The following is a 9674-nucleotide window of genomic DNA, read 5'->3' as shown; positions in this document are numbered from 1 at the left end:
GAGGGGCCAGATTTCCTTGCAGTTGGGGACTTCCACAGAGTCCCATAGGACTGGAAATTGACCTAAACATAAGAGTCATCTTTGGAGGGACAGATACAAAGCAAACTTGGGGTTGGGAAAACTACTAAGATGCTTTTTAGTGCTCTTTATCTAGCTATTATTATTACCATGAACAACAGTAACAATGACGACCATCTCTTTGGACCTATTATATACCAGGCTGTGTCCTAGGTGTTTTGTTGACACTGAAATATGTAGTTCAATTTTCAGAACAATTTTTCATGGTAGGTTGTATTACCTTTAAGATGAGAAAACCATGTACCACATGTACCCATGGCATTGAGCACACAAAAAGTCTGGAGTTGAAGTGGTCATGAATCATTTTATTGCTGCCTCTTCGCTGTTCCTATAAATCCACATTGTAAGGCTGGTTCTTCCCCTTTCCCTGGATGAAAACTTTGGCCCATGAATTTTCTGGTCTCTCCTAGGTAATAAAAGCACTTCTATGGTCACATTCTCAAGTCAAGTAAATCTGCAAAATATTGTCTCAATTCAGTAATAAAAATATCCAGTTCCATTTAATAATCCAAATTCTGAACTTAATTAAAGTTGAGATTACTCCTTCTCTTACTTGGACCAGAAACATGCTTGCAAGAGGGGTCCATGATAAGCCTCCTGAATTCTTCTCACTTGGGCATTCTTTCCCTATGAACTTGGGTAGGGTGGAGAGAAAAGGGGAAAAGGAAAGATTCCCCTTTTCAGGTACTCATATGGCTACTGAGTATAAGCATTCTTTGGGCCTTCTGGGCACCAAAGGCTGACTTTCCTCCTAGAACACTTTAATAGGTTGCTTGGAGATACACATCCATTGTCCCATCATCTGCTGGGATCTTCCATTGATAGAGCTGTGTGGGAGACATCTTTCTTCCATTTGTGGCTGACTTGTGGCTCTTTCCTCAGCTCCTGGATGGGGGCAGGTTAGAGTTGGACCCTTGTGGTCTCCTCACCATGCATACTTCTTGGACAGGACCCAAGCTCCCCCTCTTATGTAAAGCCCACACACTTTGCACACTCTGGAAACACAGACTGATCCCGGTGTAGCCGCATATCTTGTGTTTTGCTATCAAGGCAGTTAGGCAGCCTGCCATGAACTGAATTATTTCCCTCCACCCCCATTTATTTGTTGAAGTCTTAAGCCCCTATGTGACTGTATTTGGAGATAGGGCCTATACAAGGTAATTAAGGTTAAATGAGGTCATAAGAGTGGGCCCCTGAGCCAATAGGATTAGTGTCATGGTAAGACAAGATACCAGGGGCTTATTCTCTCCTCCCTTCCCTTTTTCTCTTCCTCCCTCTCTTTCTGTCTCCCTCCCCCTCCCCACTAGAGTACATTCAGAGGAAAGACCGTGTGAGAACAAACTGCTGTCTGAAAGCCAGGAAGTGGGCTCTCACCAGAAACCAAACCCTGCTGGACCTTAACGTGCAGCTTCCAGCTTCCAGAACCGTGAGAAGTACATCTTGCTTGTTTAAGCCACCAGTCTGCAATATTTTGTTATGGAAGCCCAGGTGGACTGATACGGTCCTCTCTCATGTTTTTTATTTCTCTGGTGTGAAGAGAGCTGGGCACCAGTACACTGTGCCACACAAGCTTCTGGGTATGTGTTAAATCCTTGAGAAGTCCCAATGTACCCCCTTTTCCTATGTGTAAGGGCAGTAGAAGGCACGGTCTCCCTCTCTACATTGGCAGGGCCAGAGTGAGGCTCATAGTACACCAGTAGTGCTCTGAAGGAAATCTTTGAGTCATTAATATTTTTAGATCCATGAAGTGGGTATGTAGGTAAGAGATAATAACTGGTTTTCCCACATGGTTTGACAATTTTGCTTAGGTACTATCTTAGGCACATAGTACCTACAGTCTTGGTAGCAATCCAAACTTCCATTTCAATGCCACTTAGTACACAGAGGGGAACAAGGTAGACCTATCTATGTCTTGAATCCAGGCCTCTTTAAGATTTGTGGTCTCTCCACAAAAAAAAAAATTGCACTGACCTTCTGAAATGGAAGGATTCTAGACCATAAGCTTATGAGGGTACAGCTATGTCTGTCATATTTACCACTGTATCCTTTGACTTCTGACATGCTTAGCACAGAGCATACACTATTGTGCAGGTGGCAACTGCCACATGGACATCAGCTAGTACAGTGCCAGCCACATAACAAGGGCTCAATAAATAATTGTTAAAATTGTTGAAAATCTGGTACTCTAGCACCCGAATGAGGGGTTTGGATCATGGCAAATTGTGGGGTCTTCTGAAGGGTCCAAGAAGGTCTGTCCAGTGAAGGGAGGCTCTATGGGACATAGCAGTGAAGTGTTACTACCTGAACATTTCTCATGGGGTTAGAGCAGGCCCGTTTTTCCATTTGGGTCCAGCTTCCACCTCTCTCTGCTTTTTTCTAGGCATAAGTGAGCCATCTCCTCTCTGCTCTGGGGCTGTTGTTCCATCCAGCCCCCAAAGGGACAATTATCAGAGGAGAGAACCACAATGCTGTGAGTGGAGTGCAGCAGGTCAGAAGAAACCAGTATCTCAGATGCCCTGGAGGAGAAGGGCTCCCCCTGGGCCCAGACCTCAGACAAGGTTTCAGTCCATGGCTTGGTGGCTTACTTTTGGCCCTTGGTCCAAGCAAATAAAAAAGAGAGAGGGAGAGAGAGAGAGAGAGAGAGAGAGAGAGAGAGAGGCCCAGTTTAGGACAGGGGCCAAGGGTCATTGCTGCTTTCAGTTTCACCTATGAAGTGCCATGTGACCTTGGTGAAAATCATTACTCTCTAATCAAGCTGGGTAATTGGCTAATGCGTCACATGTGTATGTTGCAAGGAATAATGAAATAGGCTCCACGAAACATATTTTGTCCTTGAGGGACAAATAGTACAAGCTATTTATTTTAGAAGCATGGCTTCACCAGCTCTTCCAGCTCAGCTCAGAAACACCCCTGGCCATCCTGGCACAGCCTCGTAGAAGCAGTAATGTCTGATGCGAGCAGAAAGCAAAAATACTGGCAGTCATCGAGGCCACTCTGTATCTGACCATGGCTACCTCTTGTCCTCTTTCATTCATCCAGACTCTTTATTTAGTGCTCCATCTGTACCAGGTCCAGGGGCTGCAAACATATTGGTCTTTACACCTCCAGTTTCAACTCCTGTCACTGCCACAATGCTGCGCCCCATGTCCTAGCAACTTTTGACCCACTCTGTCCCTTCTACCTGGAATGCCCTTTTTTCTTTCACCTCTGCCTGCCAAATCCTTACTGCTCCATAAAGTACCCTCTCTGTGAGGTTCTCATGGACTCCATTAAGCAGAGTAAGTCACTCTGTGTTCTTGTCACTGCGAGAAGCAAAGACAAGAGCACCCCCTGGCTTCAGCCTTCCTGATGCTGAATGTGGCAGAGCTTACTCTGTCTGTGCTGGTGGATGGCCCTGGATGGACCAGACATCTTAATTACTCAAAGCCAAATGGGACTTCATTGTGAGGGGTTTCAACCATCAGTCTGTTTCAGGACCTAGAAACTGCAGCCAGTATTTCTTCAAGCCTCTCAGGGACAGTTTTTAGTTCTGATAAGGTAATGTGCATTGTGCACTTACAGAAGGCTGGGTTTGGGGTGGGTAGACCAAAGGTTCAAAAGGTTCCTATCATCCAGGAAGCCTGCGTGACAATAAGATAAGGGTATAATTATTTTGATGTTTGATTTATTAGTGTTTTCTCTTTCCAAAGAGAGCCAGGAAGAGTCAGGTGCATTTCCCAACTTAAGAAGGAAGAACAAGCTATGGGTCAGCTGAGGATAGGTGGGCTGAGCACGGTAAGGTGGTAAATGGCTGTTGACCACCTGCTTAAACACAACGTATTGACCCATCTGCTCCCCTCCTGTGGAACCCACCCAGCCAGGCAAATAGGTCCCAGGGTATCCACCTGTGGGTCCTGCCTGAATCCTCCTGATATAATGTATTATTAGTAGAGTATTTAAGGTAATGCATAGCCAACAGACCAAGAGACGACTGCCAATGAAAAAAGAGTTTGTTGTTATTCACAGTTCTCAAAAGGGGGGTGTAGGGCTACAGGGGGAAGCGTAGGGTCAGTCAGGAGGCAGATGAAGCTGGGGGGTTGATGTAGACAAAAGCCTTTACTATGGTTTCTGAGGGAAGAAATGGGCACGGCAAGGTAAGCAGGCTTAGGATGGTCTGGTTTGAGTAATACCAGTGGGCTCTGGAGTACATAGTGGATTTCCCTAGTTGTTTGAAAGTTGATCCTGAGGTGATAGGCCAGGAGGAGAGTGGCCTGGAGTATGAGAGTGAGAGCCTCACGAAGGAGGTGGTTAGGGGTACAGTATGGTGGCTGGGGATTTGTTGGTTTGCATGTGACAAGCACACTCTTGGACAGTCTGTCCTGGGGTATCCAGATGGGCAAGTGTCTAGGAACTGGCTAGCCCTGGAGGGGGGCTCTATCCAGCTATTCAGCTCTTTGTAGTGCACAGGCAGCCGTGGACAATACATAAACAGATGCGTGTGCTTGTTCTAATAAAACTTTATTTATAACAGGAGGCAGTGGGAAGGAATTGGCTGGTGGGCCATAGTTTGCAGACTCCTGGCTCAGAGAGTTTGGTGTCCGCAGGCAAGCATGGGCAGAATATGGGAGGGGGATGGATGGACAGGGCTGGAGGGAGACTCGAGAAGGGCAAAGATGAGCTTTCTACTTTATGTTTCATAGGACACTAATAGGTGAATGAAGGAGATATAGCTGCTCTCAGCCCTTGAAAATATTATTCCATTTCCTTCTCGCACCTGCTCTCAGGCTAGCTGTTATTCCCCTGGGTTTGCTTCTAAGATTTCCTCTTCATCCTCGATTTCTGCAGTTTCACTACGATGTATGAGGTATAGATTTATTTCTACCTATTGTTTAGTATTTGCAGTGCCTTTTGATATAAAAACTCATGTCTTTCTTCAATTCTTGGCTATCCTGAGTATCTCTCCAAATGGCTCCTCTGCCATTTCTTCTATTCTCAACTTGGAAGCTCCTATCAGACAAAAATTGCTACCTTTCAAAATGTTTTCATTCTTTCTTAATGACACTTTCATTAAAAAACAAATAAATAAGAAAAATCTAGAAAAACTTCATTTCTCAATACTGCCTTTTAGGTAAAATTCTTCAATCCTACCTTCCAATCATGAATACTCTCTTTGATTCTTTCAGTTTTAGAGTTTATCCGGAGTTTTAAGTTTTTCTTTGTAATGACTTTGCTTGTTAATTATGAGTTTTTTTTTTTATTGGTGTTCAATTTACTAACATACAGAATAACACCCAGTGCCCGTCACTAATTATGAGTTTTCTTGTTTACTGTTCTTCCTAACCTCTTGATTTTGTTTCATGATTTCCTGTTCCTTTAAAAATGTATTTTACTCTGTGATTTATTTCTTTGGGCATCCTAAAATAGCCATTTAAGAGTCTAGCTTATATCCTCAACTGGCTCTGTGCAGAGAGATATGTCCATCCACCATGGTCAGGGGGCATGGTCTAGACAGAGAAAATAGCCCAGGACTATCCAGTGTGATTTGACCCATCAATAGCTTGGAAAGCACAGGTAATGTCATTATGAAGTGACATTTGTCAATGCAATGTTGGAAGCAGAGAAGTCATTTGATGGTGCTCACCAGGGAGGTTCTCAAACTTCAGAAACTTGGCTTTGCTAAATCATAGTCCAAAAGACGGAGGATCTGATTTCTCCTTGGGCAGAGGTTTGTTTATCCTAAGCACTGAGCCAATGGCTCTATTAGTTTTGAACTGAGTTAGATATTTTTCCACATTTGGGCAGAGCCACTATTTGCTAAGAGAAGGGTACATACAACAACATATTGTTATAATTCTTCAAGGACAGGGGACTGTGCATCACCACTCATCCTTTCCCCCACCTTACAGCCACCACACTGCTCCATAAAAGTGTATTGACTTACATTGTAAAATGATCATTTAGCATAGAAGACGTGATACAAATAAATTTGATACTCCATAATTTGTACACTGAGGTGGGTATTGCATCTGCCCTGGTAACCTTTGTCCTAATTGAGAGATGTGGTCACTGCTCCAGAGGACACAGAGATCCTTCTGAAATTGCTCTAAGGCCATATAAGCCACAACAAAATGTCCCAAGTTAACCAACCTCGTGGTCATGCTTCACATGTAGGCATTGTGTATATGCATGTATTCTATTAAGTATATAATAGAAACAAATATATTATATATAATATAATACAAAATATAATGTAACATATGTGGATATATAATTATTTTATAAAAAACAGTATTGGTGAAAATCATGAGCACATCTAACCAACCTTGCTGAACATTTGCAATGCTCTCTCTTCCCTTAACTGAATTCCAATTTAATAGAATGGCATCTAACTTCCACTGAAGTTTCAAAAATTTTCTGTTTTTGATAGGTCAACAATTATAATAGTACATTATCCTTGCAATATACTATCTTAATAATGTGTTAATACATAGCAATCCTTGGATGGAATTTCCAGAATTGATGTTTTATAACCATCAACTGGCATCTTAAAACTAATCTCAGTGGCAAGAAAGCCAATTGCTGAGGTGTATTATTAGCCAAAGGATTGTTGCACATGTGACTGGCACACACAGAATGAAGGTGGAAGTGAGTACCTGGAGACCTCTAAAACTTTTAGAGAACAGTTAGCTTGCAAGGATTCTGGGTGAATGGTTTGAGAGGGAATTTTTAAAGGGTACTTGGTAATCTAAAGACTCAGTGGAAACTCAGTCTCTGGAGGAGCTCGCTGTTCTCTGGCAACCCACGAGTGGACTCTCCATGAAAGTTTCTACATCAAAAATGAGGCCAAAGTCAGAAGTGGACAATCATTCGAAATGGGAAGGAATGGTAAAATGTAGACAGTGACCAGAAAAAAAGGAGTGAATGAGTGAGGGATGGGTAGAGGAAGGGAGAGAGAGAATAAATAAATGTAGCCTAAGAAGGAGACAGAAAGTAAGATAAAAAGATGGGAAAGATGGAGAAGAGAGAATTTTGACCAAAGAGAATGAAGGAGAGAAAAAGATGGTAGAGCAGCAGCGAGGAGTCTGTTGGGAGACTGCAAGGACACTCCTCCCTGAGCCTCACTTAGGCCAATCTGCACCTCCACGCACATAACTTCTCTGTGTTGGACTGTATGTAAGTGGCAGTCACTGTGTGGGTCCTGAGGCAGCCCTGCCAGCGTGCTGATCCGCATCCATTGCTCTCTCAGAAAGGAGTTTTGTTTCGACTTGGCTGGGCTCTATCTACCAAGGAACTCTTTGATTCACTGGCTCATTTATGTTATCTATGGAAGGATAGAATCCCCTAGGTCTGAGTAGCTAGTTCCCCCTTGGAAAAGTCCAAGGGAACTCCCAGGGAGTTCCAAGGGAACTCTTCTTAGGAGAGTTCCTAAGAAATTCCAGGAGGAGGGATCCCTGGGTGGCGCAGCGGTTTGGCGCCTGCCTTTGGCCCAGGGCACGATCCTGGAGACCCAGGATCGAATCCCACGTCGGGCTCCCGGTGCATGGAGCCTGCTTCTCCCTCTGCCTGTGTCTCTGCCTCTCTCTCTCTCTGTGACTATCATGAATAAATAAATAAAATCTTTAAAAAAAAAAAAAAAAAAAAAAAAAAAAGAAATTCCAGGAGGAAAACCTCATTTCTTTGTCATTTTTGAAAGTTATCCCTGAAATGCTAAAGCTGCTTGGGCTTTTTTTTTTTTTTTTTTAAGATTTATTTATTTATTGCAGTGAGAGAGAGCATGGGGGGAGGGGCAGAGGAAGAGGGAGAGAGAAAACCAAGCTGACTCCTCGCTAATCCCAGAGTCTGGCACGGGGCTCAATCTCATGACCCCGAGATCAGACCTGAGCTGAAACCAAGAGTCAGATGCCCAACTAACTGGGTCTCCCAGGCACCCTGAAGCTGTTTGGGCTCTAAAGCGTTTTTTTTTTTTTTTTTTTTTTTCTGAAAAGGGCTTCAGAACCAAGGGGATCACAATTTCATAGTGCATGGGGGAGAAATGAGTGTCCCTCATCTGGGAAATGTCACAATGAGTGCCCACGTTGCACTGAATCCCAGCCAGGCACATGTGCCTGTCCTGACAACTCCCTGAGCCTCAAGCTAAAACTTTCATTCCTTATTCCTCAGCCATTAGAAATGACAAATACCCACCATTTGCTTCAACGTGGATGCAACTGGAGGGTATTATGCTGAGTGAAATAAGTCAATCGCAGAAGGACAAACATTATATGTTCTCATTCATTTGGGGAATATAAATAATAGTGAAAGGGAATATAAGGGAAGGGAGAAGAAATGTGTGGGAAATATCAGAAAGGGAGACAGAACATGAAGACTCCTAACTCTGGGAAATGAACTAGGGGTGATGGAAGGGGAGGAGGGCAGGGGGGTGGGGGTGAATGGGTGACGGGCACTGAGGGGGGCACTTGACGGGATGAGTACTGGGTGTTATTCTGTATGTTGGCAAATTGAACACCAATAAAAAAATAAATTTATTATAAAAATATAAATAAAACTTTTATTCCAGAAACACCAGGTGGTGGCACCGCATCAAGCTTTACAAAGATTCTCACCAAATCTCAGACTTTGCCTCTTGAATCTGTCACTCTCCTGTTCCAAAGATAAAATGAAACGAAGAGAAAAACAGCTTTTAGATCACCATGGCAACCATCTGGAAACACCTGTCTCTGTTGGCAAAGGGTGGCTGACAAGGGGGAGAATTTGAAAAACTGCAAACATCTTGTTTTCATTGACTTAGAGCTAGCTGTCCAAATATTTGTATCACTTGAGGTAAAAAAAAAAACAAAACTGAATTTAGATTGCACTTCTATTATTCAGTACAAACATCTTCTGGTACAATCTTGAACTTACCTGAAAATAATCTAAACAATGTAAGTTGTAACCAGCAAAGGGGAAGTGTGTTAACTTAGTGAGCACATGCGTTGGGCACTGGGATCTGGTGATACATGGGAGGCATGTGTTTTCTGCCCTGGTGGCACTTACTTTCTAGATGGGAAGACAGACAACATGTTAGTAAAACAGATTAACTGAGTAGTTATAAGGATGTCTAGGTGGCTCAGTGGTTGAGTGTCTGCCTTTGGCTCAGATAGTGATCCTGGGGTCCTGGGATTGAGTCCCGCATCAGGCTTCCCACAGGGAGCCTGCTTCTCCCTTTGCCTATGTCTCTGCCTCTCTCTCAGATAAATGAATAAAATCTTAAAAAAAAAATAGACTAGTCATAGGTTATGGCAAGCACTGAGGAGGCAAAAAAGATGGCTGCCGTGACTAGGAAGTCACTTCAGATAGAGTTCAAGGAAAGTCTGGCTAAGGAATAACATTTCAACTGAGGCATGAGGGATGTAGATGGTCAGCCACCGGAAGAACTAGGGTCGGGGGTGGGGGACCAACACAAGCAGTAGGACCTACAAAGGCCCAAACCGGGGAAGAGGGTGGAGGATCTTCAGACAGAAGGAGGCTGTGTGGCTGATGTAGGTGTGAGAATGACCATGTGGGAGGTGAGGACAGCAGGGGCAGTTCACACAGGGCCGTGAGACGAGAAAACCTCAGGGATGAGAAGCTACTGAGGG

General features: G+C 43.7%; 1 long non-coding RNA gene across 1 annotated transcript; it reads left to right on the top strand.

Moving 5' to 3' along the window:
• The first annotated feature begins 1314 nt into the window (after positions 1-1314).
• LOC144290542 (uncharacterized) lies at positions 1315-9083 on the top strand. The gene is made up of 3 exons (XR_013358142.1): positions 1315-1655; positions 2459-2566; positions 8615-9083. It is a non-coding gene; the product is annotated as an uncharacterized LOC144290542 (long non-coding RNA).
• The last annotated feature ends 591 nt before the right edge of the window (positions 9084-9674 follow it).

This window comes from Canis aureus, chromosome 2, assembly GCF_053574225.1.
Source record: "Canis aureus isolate CA01 chromosome 2, VMU_Caureus_v.1.0, whole genome shotgun sequence".
NCBI lineage: Eukaryota > Metazoa > Chordata > Mammalia > Carnivora > Canidae > Canis > Canis aureus.
Note: the sequence above shows the minus strand (reverse complement) of the source record. Positions and strands in the feature narration are given on the sequence as shown.